This window comes from Panthera onca, chromosome B4, assembly GCF_046562875.1.
Source record: "Panthera onca isolate mPanOnc1 chromosome B4, mPanOnc1 haplotype 2, whole genome shotgun sequence".
In the NCBI taxonomy this organism is placed as follows: Eukaryota; Metazoa; Chordata; class Mammalia; order Carnivora; family Felidae; genus Panthera; species Panthera onca.
In genome coordinates, this window is record NC_138345.1 from 71,807,517 (window position 1) to 71,829,720 (window position 22,204).

The 22,204-nt window shown below is 39.1% G+C and overlaps 1 protein-coding gene across 1 annotated transcript in view; it reads right to left on the reverse strand.

Annotated features, from left to right (window-relative positions):
- The window catches only part of NELL2 (neural EGFL like 2), a 392,703-nt gene extending 380,505 nt beyond the window's left edge, over positions 1 to 12,198 (reverse strand). Inside the window, exon 1 of the mRNA XM_060657876.3 lies at positions 12,180 to 12,198. The gene's annotated coding sequence lies outside the window, so the exon portion shown is untranslated. The remainder of the gene's footprint in view (positions 1 to 12,179) is intronic.
- Between the last annotated feature and the right edge of the window lie 10,006 nt (positions 12,199 to 22,204).

The window sequence follows — 22,204 nt, forward strand, 5'->3', positions numbered from 1 at the left end:
AAGCAAAATTCACTACTATAATTATAAACATTATTACTATGATTACTACCACTTCCACTCTACCCCTCGGTGGATGTGACATAGCACTTTGTTTCCTAAATATAGGAAATACGGTCCCTATAACACATACCAAATCCTTTAAATGCCAAACAAATCAATTCAGTCACTCAAATACACAAATTCTATCAACTATCAACTGACAGACTATCGCCTGCTCAAACAAGCTGACAATAAAAAACAAGGACTACAGCCCCAAAGGGTTGAATTATCAGTGCCACAAAAGATACAATCACATACTGAGGCCAACACACAAAATTGATTCTTTAATTGGTGTGTAAGTTAAGGTTTGTGTTAACTCACATAGTACCCGTAACAGAAGGGTCAGTAAATATTGAGCTGAGTTTGTTACAAGTACAAAGTAGCCGTCAAATGGTGGCTGGACAGATGGATGAATGACTGACTGAAGGAAAGAATGATTCAGTTCAGGAAAGCTTCTATCAGCAGGTGCATGCTGCTTCACTCTGGGTTTCTCCGTGTGCCTTGCACAGAGCTAGGTACAGCCCAGCTGAAAAACGGCATCATTCAGGGAATCGAAGAGTCTTTAGGGTTAGGGGCAACTTAGAATAAGCCTTAAAATTTTTATTTCTCTCTGAAGACTTGACTTTACCACAGTCATCTCACCCGAATGTGGAAAATCTCTCCTAGTAAATGACACAAAAAGCCCTTAGGTTACAATTTTAGCTTATGGAGTATAACAAAAACCTCATTTCTTTTAAGATATAACAATATTTTAGTAGAGAAACATTTCATCTTTTGACTAAGTCTGTTGGGAAGCAATGAATTTGGTGGGTTTTAAGTATATCTAAAATTAATACAGTCAGGATCATCCCAGCGGAGCCTTGGTTAGCTTGTACTTTGCACACTGACAAAGTGAGGCACCAGAGAGTTAAGGGTGAGAGGAAGGAAGAAAAAGAGCTTCCTTATACCTGGCTGTCCACCTCTTATCACTATCTTCTAAATGTCTGGAAGTCCCTTCACGTGCTCTGCTTGCTGGCTGTATCATGGTAACTCAACAAATCCCTTTTGCAAAAGCCCTCACCGTGTGTCTCCTAAATAGCACAGTTAGAAATCCTGAACTATTCTTTACACATTAAAAACATAATATTGCATATTAAACTGGTAGACTTCACCAGAAGCCACATGACATGGCAGTTACACACACTATAATATGTTACACACACTATAATATGTTACACACACTATAATATGTTACACACACTATAATATGTTAGTGGTTAAAAGTTACATACACCATGTAAGTTGTTAAAACGGTTAACAGGCTCTGGAGTCACGGAAACTTGCACTCAGATCCTAGCCACACTCGCCAGCCACCTGACCCTTGGAATATTATCTAATATCTCCCAAGCCTCAGTGTCTTCATCTGTGAAAGCAAAACAATAGTACCTGTTCCACAACATCATTGTGTGAATCACATACATCCTTGACATGCCTGACACATAGTGGACCTTCAAGAAAAGTGATGAGTAATAGTGGTAGTAATGGGAGTATAAATGGCTTAAATATTTCAAGCACCAACTAAAGCAAGGACATACCGAATACATATTTAGCAATTTTAAAGTTAACCGTGGCTTTTCCATCTACTCACCACTACATGATCCAAATGGGAGTAAAGGGATAAAAGAGAATCACAACCTGTTTTCTCTTCTAGGGAAGTTTTCTAATTAGCACATTAACTAATTTACTCCTTACAAATGTGCAAGTTGTAAACACAGACTGTTGTCTCAGACACTGATAACTTAAGTGATTTTATAAATGTAAATGCATTACAAACTCATTGCAATTAGACATAACTAAAGATTGCACACCATAATTTATTTCTCTTCATGTTGAACTTTTTATTTAATGAATTTATGATTCTAACAAGGAGATTATGTTAGAGCATTAACCAAAATCTGTAGCATTTTGGGTCAGTATGTAATTTTCATTGAAGGGACCCAATATGATCAAAAAGAATCTCAAAAATAATTCACTCCTCAAATATTTTAAATACAAGTCTTCTGAACATATTAGTAGTAATAATCTTTTTGTTTCAGATTTAGTAGATCATTAGAAAGTAATAGTGAATTTTTTTTTCCTGGATAGATCTGATCGAAACTGTGTTTTGCACAAAACAGGGCTCAGAATCATTATACACTGATTCTACTGCAACTTCATTTGCAAATTTGGGTAAGTCTTTAAAGCAAAACTAAAAAATATTTATAACAAACCTGAGAATGTGATTAAACCCCAAAATTATTTAGTGAAAAAAATTAGTCCTGTATATAAGATATTTTTCCACATGAGGATAAACAATAAGAAAATACCCAAGTTAATTAAAAACTCACTCATTTCAGGGGCGCCTGGGTGGCTCAGTCGGTTGAGCATCCTACTTCAGCTCAGGTCACGATCTCGCGGTCCGTGAGTTGGAGCCCCGCATCAGGCTCTGGGCTGATGGCTCGGAGCCTGGAGCCTGCTTCCGATTCTGTGTCTCCCTCTCTCTCTGTCCCTCCCCCATTCATGCTCTGTCTCTCTCTGTCTCAAAAATAAATAAACGTTAAAAAATAAAATAAAAATAAAAAAAAACCTCTCATTTCAAACTCTCAAACTACAAGTAGTACTAAAGAACATTAAAATTTTACTCATAATGCTTTTATAATAGTTCATAATTCATATTTGAGCTAGACTGTGCTTAACAATTTTTTTTTCAAAAAATTTTTTTAGTATTTATTTATTTTAGGGAGAGACAGAGCGTGAGCAAGGGCGGGGCAGACACAGAATCAGAAGCGGGCTCCAGGCTCTGAGTTGTCAGCACAGAGCCCAACGTGGGACTGGAACCCATGAACCACAAGATCATAACCTGAGCTAATGTCAGACGCTCAACCGACTGAGCCACCCAGGCACCCGCAATTTTTCTTTTTCTTTCTTTTTTTTCTTAATTTTTTAAAATCTTTATTTATTTTTGAGAGAGAGAGAGAGAGTGAATGGAGGAAGGGAAAGGAGAGGGAGACACAGAATCAGAAGCAAGCTCCAGGCTCTGAGCTGTCGCACAGAGCCTGATGTGGGGCCTGAACCCACGAACCGTGAGATCATGACCTAAGTTGAAGTCGGAAGCCCAACCAACTGAGCTACCCAGGCACCCCTTCTTTTTCTTGATAAACAATTGTTTACAGAAAAACTAGTGCAAAAAAAATGTCTATTTTATCTCATTGCTGGTAACTTTTCATTGTGTACTAATCCCTGTTATTGGCTATTCTATGGCTATTCCTATGAACCTCTCTAAAATCAGATAGTAAATCTGGCTTATGAAGTGACAATCTTACATTTTTTTTCTTATATGTCACTTTTATATATAAAGAAATAAGGGGGACATGGGAGATACTTTAAAAGATAAAACCATGAACTGCTAAACTTCAAATAACTGGAAGAACTACAGCGCCATCTTGTGGAAGAAAATATCTAATTAGTGAAATGGCTTTGATTCTATCAGAAAAGAAATGTGATTGAATTCTTGGCCACCAATCCTAGTTTCTTTTAACGATACATTATTTTAGAAACTTTGGTCTGGAATTTCTGTCAAACAGCAATTATTATCCAGAGGACTACCCCATATAATACAGAAACCAGATGAAGTATGTCTATGTTATGGATAAATAAAAATACAAAGTTAATATCTTTATTAGAGGCTGTCCTAATAAAGAAGGACCCTGTAAAGAGGGTGAGAGGTGAAAGAGGACGAAAGCTGGAGGTATTGGTTTTTCTATCCTTCTTTTCAAACTTAGAGGATTAAGGAAACCCTTAACGTGATTCTAGCTCAGTTTCTGAAAAACTTACTAAGGAAGGATTTCCTTTAATATCCACAATCATAAAGCAAAAATGCCAAGGAGGCAGAAACAGAAATAAGGTTGTTTGGGTGAGGTCAGAGCACCACGTATCTTTCTTTCTTCTTAGTTCAATTAACCAAAATGTACTGGGAGCCTACAATGTGCCAAGCACTTTCTGGGCACAGGATAGTCCCTCCCGAAAGACACGTAATGACTAGTGAAGTGTACAGGTCATTTCAAGGTGGAGAAAATGCTCGGGAAGGCCAGTCTGGGAGGTCATGCCATCTGCAGGACATTGAACGGAACTCTGAGGGGCAAGAGAGGAGAGAAAAGATATTTCATTCATTCTCTCAAATCAGTGGGTAGAACCAAATGGGGAACCCTAGGGAACCCTGCCCTCTAACATACCTTTTCAAAGTACTTTTCAGACTACTGTGTATTCCATACAAACCAAAGAAAAGCATAGAGTACAGAATTTCCCTTCTGTGGAGTTAAACAATCTCTCCTTCTGTGCTCCCATAATACTTTGCTCATAACCTAATGTGGGATTTAACTCCTTATGAATAATTATTAATAATTATTTACCTGCCTGCTACTCCTACGGCTGCAAACTTTGAAAATCAAGACTATCTCACTCATCCTTTTATACTTAACACCAACCACAGTGCATATTGAGCACTCAACCATGTTTGTTGAATGAAATAAGTCATGTTTCACAAGAGTATTTGTTTGGCCACAGTAATAAACTCCTGAGTAAAAATAACGCAGGTATTCCTCAAGACATCCAGACTAGCACTATAAGTAGTGATGCCCATTTATTTCTAAGGTTGTCAACTACCAAGTTCTTGTTTTGGGGCTTTCATCCCTGAATCAGTCTTTAAAACTCCCAGTGGATAAAAGAAAATGTGTCTCTATATCTATATCTATACTTTTAATTTGGGGGGGGGGGGGGACTTAGGTATGATTTTTTTTTCTAAAATTGTCTTTCTTCAAGCAAATAAAAATCTAAACAGGCACTTAACCTGACATAGAAGTAAAAAGAATAAAGCAAGAAAATTAACATTATCCAACATGACTTAGATCTCCCAGTGTGGTGTTTTTAGTCTGGCTTCTCTCCCTCTCACTCCTGTCCATTCTCCATTCTCAGCTCCCACTCACCTCCCTGCCTGGACTTTATTTTTTATCTAAAATATTAACACCTGATTACTGGAGAGTTAGCAGCAGCCCAGAGGGAGAATTTGTTATAAATCATTAACAAAAAAAATTTTGGAATCCAATTCCTGTGTTACTAGACAAACCTTTATTTCTCTTTTATCTGGCCACATTTTAGGCACTCACCTCAAGATATTCACACAGCGTGCTCGACTCCAAAAAGAAATAGACATCACTTGTAAACAACAAATGGACATAAAGATCCCTACAGACACCACTGTCAAACAAGAAGCTGAACATGTCCTACACTTGCTGTGTATTTGAGTGCTAAAATGGGGAAGGCTATCAGTATGGTTGCACCATATATATGCAGATCAAGTACCTAATTCTCAAAAACTCTAGTTTTAAGTGAGGGCTAACAGTTTTATAAGCTACTTTACAAAGAAGAAATGCTTCAGTAGTCATTAGAGGAAAAATCTTGATGTGAAATAACAATTCTTTTAGCTCTCTACAGGGTCAAGGATTTAAGCATTGCATTTTATGTGTGATACTGCAAATCTCTCACTTGAAATGCCATTCAGACTTGTATTCTTAAAACACAAAGTGCTAAGCACAAAGCTCATATTACAATCTATTTCTTAACTCTTACTTTTAATTAAACAAGATAGTTACACAAAAGGTCCAGGCATAGTATCTGGTACTTAATTGTTTCCTTCTCTTTTCCCTTTGGAGGTAAGAGGACTGGGAGCATGTCTCATTTATTTATTTGTTTGTTTGTTTGTTTGTTTGTTTGTTTATTCTGAGAGAGAGAGAGAGAGAGCATGTGCAAGCAGGGGAGGGGCAGAGAGAGAGGAAGAGAGAGAATCCCAGGCAGGTTCCATGCTATCAGTGCAGAGCCCAAGTCAGGACTGGATCTCACCTACTGTGAGATCATGACCTGAGCCAAAGCCAAGAGTCAGAAGCTTAAGTGACTGAGCCACCCAGGAGCCCCCCTCTCATGTCTTTATTTCTTTTTGAAGTTTATTTATTTATTTTGAGAGACAGAGAGAGTGATCAGGGAGGGGCAGAGAGAGAGAGAGAGAGAGAGAGAGAGAGAATCTCAAGCAGGCTCTGCACTGTCAGCACAGAGCCCAATGTAGGGCTCAAACCCACAAACTATGAGATCATGATCTGAGCTGAAACCAAGAGCCAGACACTTAACCAACTGAGACACTCAGGTGCCCCTCCCCTCTCATTTCTTTAGAAAAATTTTAAAACCTCTCTGAATCTCAGTTTCTGTCTGTGAAGGATAATAACACCACCTCATCTAGTCATTGGAAGGAATGAAAAATGTAACTTGTAAGGGGCTAATTTTTTTTTACCTTTATTTATTTTTGGGAGAAAGACAGCATGTGAGCAGGGAAAGAGCAGAGAGAGTGGGAGACACAGAATCCGAAGCAGGCTCGAGGCTCTGAGCTGTCAGCACAGAGTCTGACGTGGGGCTCAAACTCACGAACTGTGAGATCATGACCTGACCAAAGTCGGACACTTAACCAAATGAGTCACCCAGGCACCCTTATTATTACAAATTTTTTAAATGTGAGTTTTTTCAGTGTCAGCCTTAGGAATTTAATAATAAAATTGCATTATCAATCTATACTCTTTGTTCTTCTTTAAAAATCAGTTTCCAAGGAGAAAACCCAATTGTACCAATACAAAAACCCTAGGAGTGGCTGACTGAAAAATCTGAGATCTTGTTGAAAAAGACAAAAAATAGGTCCTTTAGTAGCTCTGAGGTAGTAAAGTTGAAAATGCCAAGGAAAGTTGTATTTTTGTGGTTGCTATTTTATTACCCTTTCCAGCAATTTTCCACTTGAATGCCCTTTAAACTTGTAATTTAGGCACACTTTACTCTTTATTGTATTTCAATATGGGAGGCAAATAACTTAATCAACTTAATCGAAGACCAGGAACCACCAAGAATTCTGGTTGGAGTTCCAGTATTGATTTAGCTCTTAATTTTCCATTAATTAAATTAGGACAATAACCAGACAACTTTCAGGACTGTGTTGGCAAGAATTTTTCTGTTTCAGTTTTGATTCCCCCACCCCTTTCCACTGCCAGTGTTCAGAAAACATTTATTACAGTAAAATTGCTTCCATTAAACTATCTGATATTAAGTAAAATTCAGTATAAAAATCATTATAAATGGCTTTCCTCTTTCATACAAACTACGCTTTTTCACTTCTTTCCAACACAGTTCTGCCTCGTATGAAACCCATGATATCAATTTCTCCTGGTTTTGGTCACTCCAATCACTTCCATAAGCTTGAGAGAGCCTAAGACTGAGCTCTGGAGCACTCCATCATTTTCAAAAACATTTAAAGGTACACAGGAGAATCCAGTCAAGGAGATTGAGAAGAAAGATAGATGATAACTCAAAATAGTACAGTGTCCTGAAACCAAGTGAAACAAAAATTCAAGAAGACAGAAGTGACCAATTATGTTAAACACTGGTGCTGAGCAAAGGATGATGAGGACAAAGAACAGATCATGAGACTTGACAGATAGATGCTACTGTTGGTTCATATAGGTGTGGTTTTGGTGAAATAGTGAAATAAAAACTTTTTCAAATTGTCATGAAGATGGGAGCCTCAGTTCAATGTCCATGGAGACATTGAGGTTTGCATCAGTAAGTTGATAGCTACCAGGGGCATAGAAGGAAGGGAGATTTCTTTTCTCCCTTTTTAATGTATTTTTTTAAGTTTATTTATTTATTTTGAGAGACAGAGAGTGCATATGCACAGAGGGAGAGGCAGAGAGGGAGAGAGAGAATCCCAAGCAGGCTCCGAGTTGCCATTGCAGAGCCCGACATGGGGCTCAATCTCACGAACCAAGGTCAGATCATGACCTGAGCCAAAATCAAAAGTTGGACACTTAACTGACTGAGCCACCCAGGTGCCCCTCTTTTTTATTTTTTTATTTTTTTATTTTGTCATTAAAATAAATTTTTTTTAACATTTATTTATTATTGAGAGACAGAGAGACACAGAGCATGAGCAAGGGAGAGGTAGAGAGAGGGGGAGATACAGAATCTGAAGCAGGCTCCAGGCTCTGAGCTGTCAACACAGAGCCCGACACAGGGCTCGAACTCACAAACTGTGAGATCATGACCTGAGCCAAAGTCAGTCGCTTAACCAACTGAGCCAACCAGGTGCCCCTACCCCTCTTTTGTTTATGATTGTTCATTAATATTATAGCACCAATGGCAGAGAACAAAGGAGACACGTAATCATGCAAGACAAGAAAGAGATAATTATAGCAGTAAAGTTCTTAAGAAAGTAGAAAGAGATGGAGTCCAGTGCCCAAGTAAAGACTTGTCCTAAAATAGGGAAAGGGACACTTTCATTGAAGCAGAAGGCTACAGAGGTGGGTAGACTGGGTGGTGGAAAAATAATGTTATTTTCTGATTGTTTTCTCAGTGAGATAAGAAGCAAAATCATTCACTGAGAGTGAGGAGCAGAAGCGAGGAGGTGGAAATTTGAGAAGCAAGAAGAGGAGGTGAAATAGTAATCCCTGAGAGAGAAAATAAATCAATAAGGAAATGGGAACTGTGGTCGACTGAATTGCAAAGACTGCACTGAGGCCCACTTGAGACAGTCATAAACTTTAAAAGAGATCAATCAGAATAGTTAGGTGTTTTCCTCCAGAGATCAAACTACAAGCTTGGGAAACATTTATTGACTGTTTATTATGTGCCAAGCACTGTTGTAAGCATTGTACTCCTATTAATACCTTTGAATTGGGGCACCTCAGTGGCTCAGTTGGTTAACATCCGACTCTTGGTTTTGGCTCAAGTCATGATCTCACGGTTTCATGGGTTCAAGCCCTACATCTGACTCCTCCTCGCTGACGGTGCAGAGCCTGCTGGATTCTGTGTCTCTTTCTCTCTCTGCCCCTCCCCCACTCACACTGTCTCTGTCTTCTCAAAATAAATAAATAAACTTAAAAAAAATTTTTTTTTAATACCTTTGAGTCAACAACAACCCAACCCCATGAGACAGGTGCAGATGAGGAAACAGGCACAAAGCTGTTAGGAAACTTATCCAAGATCACAGCGCTAGTAAATTCTGAACCCAGGATTCAAAAGAGTGTAGGTCCAGAAGCCACACCATTAACCACTAAACTATACTACCCCTTTGCAAATCATTGGGATTAACCAATATTGGATTTCTGTCATTGAGTAAGGCAGAGGGTAGGAAAGGAGGATGTTTGCAAGTAATTGAACAATGGAATCTAATCTGAACAAGTAGGAAGTAAAGACAGGAACTAGAAAGTGGTGGACATTAAAAATGGTGTCATTAGGGGCACCTGGCTGGCTCTGTCGGTAGAGCATATGACTCTTGATCTCAGGGTTGTGAGTTTGAGCCCCATGTTGGGAGTAGAGCTTCCTTTAAAAATAATAAAAATGGTGTCATGAATGGATTGGAAGCCTCGGTGTGATTGAAGAATTGCCATGGAGGTAGTGAGCTGAAAAGAAGGGAGTGGTGGCTGGTGGGGGGGTGTCAGGAACTGAGATTTTAAGGATTGTATAGTTACTCATAAGTACAAAATCTAAGGTTTGACCATAAGAATTGGAAGTTAAAGTTGGAAGGAAGGATGAGGGAAAATTTAAAGAAAAAAGGTCAAGGAACTAAAAACCAGGGAGTGGTTGGATTTTCTACATGAACCAGGGGTGGTTACGGGAAAAAGAATGTGAGTCGGGTGTCACGGTCTTCACCAAATGAGAAAGATTGGCTAGGAGAGCGGGAGATTCCTACAGGATGGAAGGACACATACAGTCAGACAGCCTTGCTACAAACAGGGGTTACAAACTCGTCCCAGTTGGCCCAGAACTCTCCCAGTTTTAGTATTGAAAATCCTACATCCTGGCCCTCCTTGAGCTGGGGATTCTGAGGAGGAAGGATGGGATATTTCCTGGAAGAAGCATAAAAATATATTACCTGATCCATCTCCAGGCCCTGTGTGATGTGGATATTATGCATTTTAAATTATAAAACTGTCATGTGGTGGTGACTACTACTATATTCAGCTCCTTGTCTCAGAATGTGAGGTGTTAGCTTTGCTCACATTATCTGATTTATTTAAGACAAAGGTTTCCAACACATTTTCCTCCCATTTTGTCTGACTTGTTCCCTTAAGGATAGCGATCATGTTTCAGATTTCATTAAACCTAATATGCTCTAAAAGCTATAGCTAATTCTCTATGATCAATAAGTGTTGTTAAGTGCCTGAATGGGCTCAATGGAAAATATCGCTCAATCAAGAAAGTCATATTCCACAAATGGGCTAGAGCACTCAGGGAAGGATTAGTATTGCAGTACCACCCGACTTTCATGTGTCTGCAGTGAGAAATATCTCTGCCAGAGAAGCATCTGCACCCCCCCCCCCCACCACTCCACTATTTCAAAGACTTCTGGACTAACATGCAAAGAATCATAATATTTCACAGAGAGAAGAAACTTTGAAGATACTTTAGAAGTTATTAAAGTCACGGCAGCCATCTTCTTTGACAGAACCCTTGTGTGAATTCTCCACTCAGACTGTACACTAAATGTAGTTTCTGTGTATTTCCAGTTTCACGTGACAGCAAATGCTTTATGATATTTTCCAGTTTGTTTTAGGACTGCACATTTATGGCATATCAAGTGATTTCAAAATAGCACATGAATAGGAAAAGGCTGAAGGAATACACCAAAGGCTAACTGAAAGATAATCCAAAAGCTGCAATGAGACCACCAGGCTGGTGTGAGCAGTCTTCCAGGTCTTTCCTACCTTTTAACCATATATATTCTTCTCCTTGCTCTCATCACTAAATTTCTCGAAAGCAAAATCTATATTTATTCATCTCTACTTCACTCCTTGGCTTGCAATCTGACTCTGGCCTCTGCTCCCTTAGAAGGTCACCAATGATTACATTGGTAGTCATTTCTGAGAAAGTCCCAGTTTCCTATATTTGTATTATTTTGAGCAAATACAGAATGAATTGTGTAAATATGAGCTGACGGTTACACATTTGTTAGTCTCACACAAGTTTACAAATCAGAAAAGAATCCTTGGATAGACCACATATCCTAATTTTGGGTTTAAACTTCCACCTCTCCCATTCACGACCCATCTCTCCTTGAAATTTCAGCAGCATTTAAATCATTTGCTGTCTCTTTTTCCTGAAATTATTTTACCCCTGTCCTATTTTTTAAAATATTTCTTCTATTATTTACCTATTATTTTCTTTCTTTCCTTTTACCTCCAAAATTAGTTCATTATATTCTATATAATTCTTGAACTTGTAGCAACATTTTACGTTCCTTTTAAATTCTTTAGAATTCTTTTAAAATTCTCTTTCCCTGAATTTTTTTTTTTTTTTCCTGAATGTTCCTTCTTTGGTTTTCCTAATGGCTTCTTTCCTTCCTCTGGTCTCCAAAGACAGGTAATCCCCCAAGAACCAACACTTGGACCTCTCCCTGCTTTCTACAGAGTTGATCTTAATTTAGCCATACTGGCTACTCCTGTGATTTCAACTGCTATCTCTAAACAGAATGAAGCCCAAACCAAACATTTTAAGAATTCTTTCCTGCAGTTCCAGCCCATTGCTGAAAATCTCCACCAGGATCTCCCACAGTTCCTCATATTCCATCCACTCATCTTCCTAACCCAAGCTAGTTCTTCTGATTTCTCTAACTCTGTTAAAGCAGCCATCAACCTCATGGTCACCCAAACTTAAAATCTCCATTTCTAATCCATCCTAGTCAATCAAAAAGTATAACTTACTCTATCTCCACCCCAGGTCTAACAATCATTATTTCTTATTCACCTCTACAATTATAAGAGCTTCTTAATTGCCTCTCTGCCTTGGTTTTTACATCTTCCAGTCCATCTAGAGTATTATTTCCAAATTGATCTTCTGAAACCCAGTGTTATAGCCTTCTTTATTCAGAAACCTTTAACAGACTCCAACTGCATGGCTAAACAAAGTCAAACCCCCTAACTCAGAACCCAAGGCCCTTGCAGGCTGTGTGTAATTTCTCTGATACTTGTCTTACAACAGAATCACACCTATTAGATTCTATAATCAGAGACAAGAAAATCATGAATAATCGAAATTACCCTGGAAAAGTCCTTCGACAGGCACTCCACTGGAGACCACGAGTTAGTTCAGCGCAGCCAGTTTTTCCTCCAGCATTGGAACAGATTCCTGTTTCTTTGGTTGAGCACCAGACGAAGTAGTTGGCTTCCTTTTAGGGTCCATTTTACATGAAAAATGCATATATGCATGTCTTTAAAAATTAGAATCACATTCAACTCAGTGATATGCTCACACCTGAGAGGCACCCAGAACAGAGACAACCTGAGGGAACCACAGATTCACATGTTTCCCGTCATGCTCATTCAAGGCAATCGCTGAAAGGAATGATGGGCAGTATTGCCAGCACTATTTAAAGTGTAATTTTTCTCTCTCTTTTATGATAGTTTGTTTTGTTAAGATGATGGAATTTCACTGTTACGTCTTTTTAAAAAGTTATTTAGATTCTTGCCTTTACTTCTCCCCTGAACTTTGAAGACAGGAATCATGTCATATTCCTATTTGCATCTTTACAGCGCTTAACACTGTACTGAGTCATTCTGTAAATATTTTCTCGGCAAATCAAATTTGCTTTGATTTGTTTATAATAGTTAAATGAATAACAGGGTAGTTTTTAACAGGATATCCCTAGTGAAAATGTCATTGCCTATTTTATTAAGAATTTATCTTTTGCCTTGAAGACTTAGTGACAGCCTTTTCTATTGCAATTACTTAAAAGCGGCAGCTTTATTTTTTTCTAAATAAATTAGCCTATGCTATACACGGTAATAAAACAATATCAACAAAATCCAGTGAAGGCAGTAAAATAGATAGACATATGCTTGTTATCTATATCTGATAACCAAAATACACATGTCAAAGTATATGTAAATATATACTCATATTTGTATTCCAAAATAATAACCTGTTGTTATTTTAAATTAATAACAAGGAAATAAGTACTATGTCATCATGATTATATTAAAATCATGGAAAAAAAATTGATAACATCCCTGCATTAGCCTATGCAAAGTTTGCCAATGTTATTTAAATATACTCTCTAAATATAACTAAAAACTTCCCAGAAAATCATAATCATACTACCCCATGTAACCTAAGATTATTACTACAGCTATTTAAATATTTACCTTGGGGAAGTATAAGATATCCAGAGCTGCTTCTGGGAATCAATTTAAATAAGTCACCCTGTGCATTTGGGGGGACATACAAAAATAAATTTTGGACTCGCTGTCACATCTTCTAGATACCTGTATTTGATTCTTCCTGAAATTTAGTGATAGAATCTACCCTGTAGCATCCGAGAATGCACACTTGGCAGGTTTGAGAAGTCATCTTGAGTTGGGGCAAAGCTAGTGAACATGTCCCAGAAGCACTAAAGGGAAGCTAAGAGGGTGACTCTACGTGTGTCACACGTCCTTGCTTCCCTGGGCAACATCTGCAGGGCTTTGAGAGTGTTCCTGGGAACATTGATGCCCGAGGGAGTGTTGGAGCCTCCTAGTGACCACTAGAGGGCTCAGGGGGATCGTTACTGCACGCTGCCCTCTAGGGGCAGTGGAAGGAAACGGCCCGGCTGTGTGATGAAGTTTACATTCTAAACACCAACCAGCACCGGACCCAGAGGCTAAAAGAGACCCCCAATGAATGTGGGGGTGGGCCTCAAGTATTTGGAGCTAGATAAAGACGCTTTGGGGTCACTGATGCCCGGCGTGAGAAGGACCTTCCTACCTAGACATTTATGGTTTTTCACACATGTCCAAAGATGTTGCCCCTCAAGGAGAAAAGTTGTAGGTCAGAATTAGGAAAGAATAGAATATATACAGGCTTTGGGACCAGACAACTATGGATTCACATACCAGCTCCATTTTTTACTAGCTTGATATGGTGAGTAATATATTTAGTCTCTCTAAACCTCAGTTTTCTTACCTGGAAAATGTAACATGTTTAGCATACACAGTGCTTCAAAACTAGGACAAGGTCAGTAAAGGGAAGGTGTCCTTGTTTTTTTGTTATTTTTTCCTTAACCTAATACAATTGGAATCTCTGAGACTCTGGGTGGTATCATTCAGGTCTGTCCCCAGCTACCTTTAATAAAATCTGGCAACTCTGTCAACATCTACTAAGACTCCAGACTAATAAGAACCAGACTTGGTAAAATATGAGATGCCCCAGGAAAGTCTGCTGCTCCTAAAACTGCTGTCTTTTGTACTTTTGATATAGATTTTTAATTGTTCTCATGAACATCAGATGGTAGCCTGTCTATTTAACCTCCCATCTGGTATGGCTGATATGTCTAAATGGAACTTTCATCTGCATGTCTGTAGTTTTGGTTCCCAAGGGGCCAGAATCAGGAAATGTAGTGGGAGGGGCCAACCTACCTAACAAACCTCTGCCACACTCCTTGCCTCATATTGATCCATGTACCTAGGCTCCACCTGTTAAACATCCCAATATCAGGCACAGATGGTTCCCTGTTTAATGATTCTAATCCCACCTCATCTTGCCACCCCAAAGTCTGCCCCATTCCATCTGCTTTTGCATTAGCCCCTTGGATACTTACTTCAGCCTGGATTTAAACTGTTCCACCCTTAGCTTAGATTTTAAACTTAGGCCTCTTTAGAATCAATTTTCCCCAGTCCTCATCCCACAAATATCCCACCTGTCTCAGATTATTCCTTCTCCCTAACAGCTCTCAAAAGACAAGATAGTTAAGGCTGAATTATTTTTATAAGAGGACATGAGGGCTAGAGTTATTGCCTGAAGACACTGAACCAGCACTAAGAATCTTCGTAGAGAATATGGCCATAGAAATAGGATCAATTGATTCCATTAGTTAGTTTCTGTTAGTTAATATTCCCTATTAAGGAAAAATCCAGAAACGCCACAGAAATGACTATTCATCCTCTAGTGAAGAGTGTAGTTAATGCACAATAACTACATATTAGTTATTAACTATGGTGGCTTTTATCTAATCTCTTTATGGCAGAGCATGTGCTTGGAGTTTTGCATGTGGGTTTTTCCTTTCTTCTTTTTTTTTTATTCCTGTAATAATGGTGGGTTTCCACTGATCCATCTGTTTTTCTCCTCTGGGACCGCTAATGACCAGGAGATATAATTCCAGGATGCTAAGATGGGAGGTGAATGATGCAGGAATTAACTAGTGGTCTAAGAATTGCAAGGGCTAATAAATAATAAATAGTCCACCCAGATATTACACTGGAGTTTAGACCTTGTTGGACCCAAATGTGACATAACAGATGGACACCAACATTCATCTCAAAGTATTGTAGAGTACCTCTCATTTCTGCTATGGTCTCAGTTTAGCTCTCTACCTTTTATGTTCTTATTGATTTTCAAATTAATGAATTCGTTGAGGAGAAAAAATTAATACATTTGGATGTTTGTCAATATTGCTGTGAAAAATGTTCAAATGCTCTACTGGTGCATTCTGTCCTATAAAAACAAGCACTGTCTCTTTCCATATGTGAAAGAGAGAATCTGCCACGCCAGTCAATTACAAAAAGTAATCTTTGAATATTTTGAATTAGACATCAGTTCCAGAAAAGGCAACAACATATTTTCCCCCCCATATCTACATTACAAAACTGCAACTCTGAAAAATCTTTTTTTAGGAGTTTACTGTTTTCTGGAGTCCATGTCATCAAGTTTTGACATAAAGTATTTCAGGCACCCAATTTAAAAAACAAACAGCTATTAAATGTCCAAAATGTCTATAGCTATAGATGTTTTAATAACAGAATAATGTTAACGTGCTTCTCTCTACCTCCTTCTCAAAAAATAGGCAGTTCAAGGTGTGTTTATTCATTCTTACAAATATATTTCCCCACTCTGTCAAAAAGAGAAGCATAATTCAGTTGAAGTGCATCAGAACTGTGTTTCCTTATACCATATTATGTGACAAGCTGTAAATAAAATGGACTCTTTATGAATACATTATGCATGGGATATGTTCCCAGGGTGGCGTATAAAGAGTATTTTAATGACATACATTTTTCTAGGTAACCAAAAGCAAGTTGCTATTCAACAACCCATGGACTGAATATAAAGCAATTTTAAAGTGTCCTAACACGAACTCCGTAGTCCTGGCACCTGAAATATTGATATGTCAACACAGTAAACTTCTTCTAGAAAATCATTCCTCTAGGAAATTATATTGACCACATGAACTTTTTAAAAATACTTTAAGTATTTAATGCAGTATGAACAGAATTTCTATTTTAATGTTAAATTTCTTTTTTTTTTTTTTTTTTTTTTTTTTTTTTTTTTCAACGTTTTTTATTTATTTTTGGGACAGAGAGAGACATAGCATGAACGGGGGAGGGGCAGAGAGAGAGGGAGACACAGAATCAGAAACAGGCTCCAGGCTCTGAGCCATCAGCCCAGAGCCTGACGCGGGGCTCGAACTCATGGACCGTGAGATCGTGACCTGGCTGAAGTCGGACGCTTAACCGACTGCGCCACCCAGGCGCCCCTAATGTTAAATTTCTTTAAATGGTATCTATCACTGCATACCTTTAGATAAAAATAAGCATATACAATTATTATTTTATTAGGTTGTATGAAAATTGGGAAACAAAACAGAACCCCAATTTTTATAACATATCAGGGAAAATAACAAACCAAAAACCATGCATGATGTGAAAGTACTGACAACATACTTTATCAAAAAGCTGTATATAAACTTTATATAAGGAATAATCTTGATTGCACAAAAAAAAAAATATATTTTCTTAGAAAAACCTGGAAGAAATCCAGTAAAATGCTAACAGTAGATATCTCTTTGGGGATGCATGTTCTTTGTGCATTTCTCTTTTTTTTTCTATTTCCGATAATAAATATTAATTTTATTTTCAGAAATAATAATATTCCTTTATTAAGCAAATCTTTGTTGAGCACCTAATAGACCTAATAGTAGGCTGAGCACCTATACCAGGCACTGCTCTAGGCACTGGGCGTACAGCAAGAAACAAAACTAAGTAAGTCTCTGCCCTCATAGAGAATATAGTCTTCAAGCAGTAGGGTGAGGGAGTGGGGGAGGGAGCAGACAATTAGCAAATCATTGTGAAAATAAATAGAACATTAGGTGGTGATGGTTGCTATGGAGTGGGGAAAGGCGAGTTAAGGAGCTGGGGAAATATTGTACAGGAAATGGGGAAGTGTAGGGGCACTTGGGTGGTTCAGTCGGTTGAGCATCTGGCTAGGTCATGATCTCGCGGTCTGTGAGTGCGAGCCCCGAGTAGGACTCTGCACAGACAGCTCAGAGCCTGGAGCCTGCTTCGGATTCTGTGTCTCCCTCTCTCTGCCCCTCCCCCTGCTCAAAAATAAATAAACATTAAAAAAAAATTTTTTTAAAGGAAATGGGGAAGTGTGATTTGATTGAGGGTGGTCAGGGAAGGCATTACTGAGGAGTCAACAGGTAGAAAGGGTGAGACATGTAGCAAGTAGAAGAGTGAATCTCACAGGTATCTGGGGGAAGGGTGATCCAGGCAGAAGAAATGGCAAGTGGAGGCCCCTGATCCAGAAGCGTGCTTGGCATGCTTAAGAAAGGGTGAGAGCTGGAGCTCTGGGTGAGGTGGAGAGTGGTAGATGATGAGCTCAGAGAGGCAGTTCACAATCGGGGCTAAAGACTTTGTCATAAGGAGACCACTGGAGGGCTTTAAGGAGAGGAGTACCAGGGCCTGACTTGCGTTTGAAAGGCCACACCCTGGCTGTGTGCATAATAGACTGTGGGAATCCAGGGAGAGGTGAGGGTGGTTTAGAGGAGAACAGCATTGGCAGGATGGTGAGAAGTGCTCAGATACCGGAGTGCACTCTAAGGGGGAAATGAGAGAGGGATTTGGGCTTTGTTTATAATAAAGTTAAATTGTGTTTTGCATGTGTGATAGTTAATTTTGTGTGTCAGCTTGACTGTGTTAAGGGATGCTCAGATAGCCTGTAAACATTGTTTCTGGGTGTTTGGAAGGGTGTGTCCAGAGGAGATTAGCATTTGAATCAGTAGAATTGAGTAAAGTAGACTATTTCACCAATGCCAATGGGCATCATTCAATCCTTTCAGGGCCTGGATAGAACAAAAAGATGGAAAAAAAGGTGAATCTGCTCTCTGCGGGACCTGACATCCATCTTCTCCAGTCCTTGGCCATCAGTGCTCCTGGCTCTTGGGCCCCTGGACTACGCTGAATTACACCATTGGCTTTCCTTGTTCTACAGCTTGTACACAGCAGATAATAAGACTTCTCAGCCCCATAATGCATGAGTCAATTCCTATTACAATTCACTTACATCTATCTATCTAGCTATCTAGCTATCCATTTTTTCTATTGGTTATTTTTCACTGGGGAACCCTAATACAGCACATTTCCTTTTATGAAAGGTCTGATGTTTGATAACTAAATGTCTCCATTTTTGTATGTCTTAGTGGTCTTAGTTTTCACAACTTTCTGCAAAAATATGTTGGGTTTTCATTTTAGCAGAGAAAGAATTAATAAAGCTTACCTTAATTATGCAAAAGAAAACTGCCAGATACAGTTAATTTTTTATGCTATCTATATTCTTGCTAGTTCTTGAGGAATTAGCGTCATGCATCCAGTGAATATAATAGACACATTTTTCTAAAATACAATAGAATAATCTTTTAAACATTCCAGCCTTCTAAAATCATTTTTTTAAAAAAATGTTTTAATGTTTATTTATTTTTGAGAGAGAGAGAACAAGTAAGTGAGGGAGGGACAGAGAGAGAGGGAGACACAGAAACCAAAGCAGGCTTTAGACACTGAGCTGTCGGCACAGAGCCTGATACGGCACTGGAACTCAGGAACTGCAAGATCATGACCTGAGCTCAAGTCGGATGCTTAACCAACTGAGCCACCCAGATGCCCCAAACATTCCAGTCTTCTAAAGTGGGACAATGGACTTACTGCATTTCTAAATAAAGTACCATGCCTGTTTTCAGATGGCTAGTTTGAGAGGATCACCACATGCTGACCCTAAGGAATAGGTTTTAGAGTGACTAAAATCACTAGTTTTTCAAAAGATACTGATTCCAGAAATTATCAAGGGGAAAAAAGCCTTGAGGTTTTTTTTTTTAATTTTTTTAATGTTTATTTATTTTTGAGAGAGAGAGCACAAGTGGGGGAGGGCAGAGAGAGAGGGAGACACAAAATCTGAAGCAGGCTCCAGCCTCTGAGCTGTCAGTACAGAACCCAACACAGGGTTCAAACCCACAAACTGCGAGATCATGACCTGAGCTGAAGTCAGACACTTAACTGACTGAGCCACCCGGGTGCCCCAAAAAGCCTTGAGTTTGAGTTCCTGCTCACCCTTACCAACCTGGTGACCTTGAGGCAGTTACTTAGGCTTTTTGAACCTCAGTTTTCTCTATTGTGAAATATAACTGTGTATACTGGTGTCTAAATGAATTCCTAAAGTCTCCTGAATATCAGTCTGTGGTTCTCTTTAACTCCACTTTCCACTCCAGCCAAGTTTTCTCCTTCTAGTCTCCCAAATGTGACAGCTCCTGATTACCACACCTAGGTGACTTCTGCAGCAGAAAATACAAATAGGAGGCAGCTTTTGAAAGTAGATGTTACCTTCATTTCTAGGTCTCCTTGGTGCTGCTAACTTTTGGCCACACCTTCACAGTTAATCCAGTTATTGAATTGTTGTCTTCATTATTAACTACATTTATTCAATTTCTTCTTTGCCAGGTACATTTTATTAGGCACTTTCATAAACTTATGTTATTTAATTTTAACAGACACTTTAGGTGACAAATGTTAATTTACAGAGGTAGGCAGAACAGTGGCCCTCCAAAGACGACCATGTTCTAATTCCTAGGCTCCTTGATTCTGTTATTTTACATACAGATGTGATTAAGGTTACTGACCTTGAGATGGGAAGATCATCCTGGATTATCCAGTGAGCCCAATCCAATTTTCTCTTAAAAGAGAAGAATCTTCCTTGCAGTTGTCAGAAAACCAGAGGCTTTCTAACGGTGGGATCTGCCGTTGCTGACTTTGAAGATAGAAAAAGGGATCTACAAGCCAAGAAATTCAGATGACCCCCAGAAGTTGGAAGAGGTAAAGAGATGGTTTCTACCCTGGAACCTCCAGAAGGGAACACAGTCCTGCTGACCTCTTGACGTTAGCCCAGTGAGACTCCTGTCTGACTTCAAATCTCTAGAACAGTAAGGTAACAAATTTGTGTTGTTTTAAGCCACTGCTTTTGTGGTCATTTGTTACAACTGTAATAAGAAATTAATAAACATCCCTTTTCATATTATTTTAAAACTATTCTCCAATAAGTTCTTCTGTTCCAACTTTTGTTTCAGCTTCATCTTCTGGGTCCCATCTCCCTTCACTTTATCATCTGCCTTTGTTGTCCCAGATCTGGCCACCCACCTTTCTTCTAATGGTCTGCCGCACATATTTAAAGCATAGACTATTACCTCTTTTATGTTGATACCAAAGTGCCAAATCTTTTATCTATCCTTCCTTTGGTGGCATATGTGTAAATATTAAGTTTACAGAAAAAAATGTCATCACAGACTTCGGACAAAAAGATAAATACATAGAACCTTAAATATGTGCCCATAATGAGTTGAAATCTGATTGATTTGTAGAAGCTTTAACTAAGACTTAATAGATTAGTTCTACCAGATTTCATGCAATACACTCCCCAAGTTGGGGCTCTGGGCCCAAGATTTGATATGTCTATCTTTTCCACCTGGATCTAGGAGATAAGTCAGGTTGGCATTTCACTATGAGAAACCCATAATGGAAAGACCATTCTAGTCTCAGGCCTAATACCAGATTCCCTCACTCCAGATTCACCTGAAAACCCTGTACTTAGGAAATTACTGGCTTGTAATAAGCCTTGATTCTCCCAGTACACAAATAAAAGAGATTGGATATTCTATCTGACCTGGAAAGCATCATCCTGGATTATAATTATATGTATATATGTCTGTCCTTTAAATAGAACTGTGAGCTCCCTAAGTACCTCATTCAGTGCTGTGTCCTCAGCACCCAACACAAGCCATATCACTGTGAGCAGACTTTTGATAAATCTTGAATAAATAATTAATTAAATAAATAAGAGGGCAAATGAGGGAGTAAGTCAAGTCAGCTTGCTCTCTTTGTACCTTCCCTAGCAATGCCTTTCTTCCAGGTGTGAGTACTCATTTCCTTTTTCTACCTCCCAACTCCCCGCCCCTCCCCAGCCCCACCATCCTGGACCTTGGTACTGTTATGCTATCCTCCTTATAGTCCCACCTGCCTCCAGCTCAGCTCAGTCCTATACTTTCTTACCCGAGGGGAATAAGAGATATGATGCTTGATTTTGAACTGACTCTTACCAGATGGCTTCAATTCTCTGGACCAGTCAAATGTTTACAGATAATTCTTTTACTTCAGGGTGCTTTCAAAGGTTTATCAGAAGCTTCTCTGCTGGGTCCCCTCTAGTTGTAACTTCAGTGGAGGAGACAGTATCTTTCCTTCCCCTGACCCCTGTTCCCTCAGTCCCTGATTTTTGGTTTTATCCTCCACATAGAGTCTCTTCCAGGAAATGTTCTTGGTCAGGACTTCCAGCAGCTCTAGACAGCTGTCTTTGCTATGTGGGCCATATCTAGGCTACAAGGAACATTCACACCTCTTTTAGACGGGAATGCACTTGCTTCCCAGACTCAGCAACTTGCATTCTCTCTCCCACAACGTGCCTCACAGTTAGGTTTCTCCCATACTCAAGATCTCCTGGCTGGCAATCAGATCCCAGGCTCTGGGTCTCCCAAAATCCAGTACATAAATTTTAAGCTCTTGGAGTAGTCCCACTGAGGCTCCCTCTCTCTAGGCTTAAGAAAAAGGTGGTAAAAAAAAAATCTCCATCCTACGTCCTGGAAGGTATTGAAAAAGAACTTGACAGAATTTCTCTTCTAGGAAATCTTTTCACAAATACTCTTCTCTTTCATTATCTATGTTTTATGTCAATATGGTGTTCAACCTTCCCACTCTGCCTGGGACTGTCCCAGTTTTAGCTC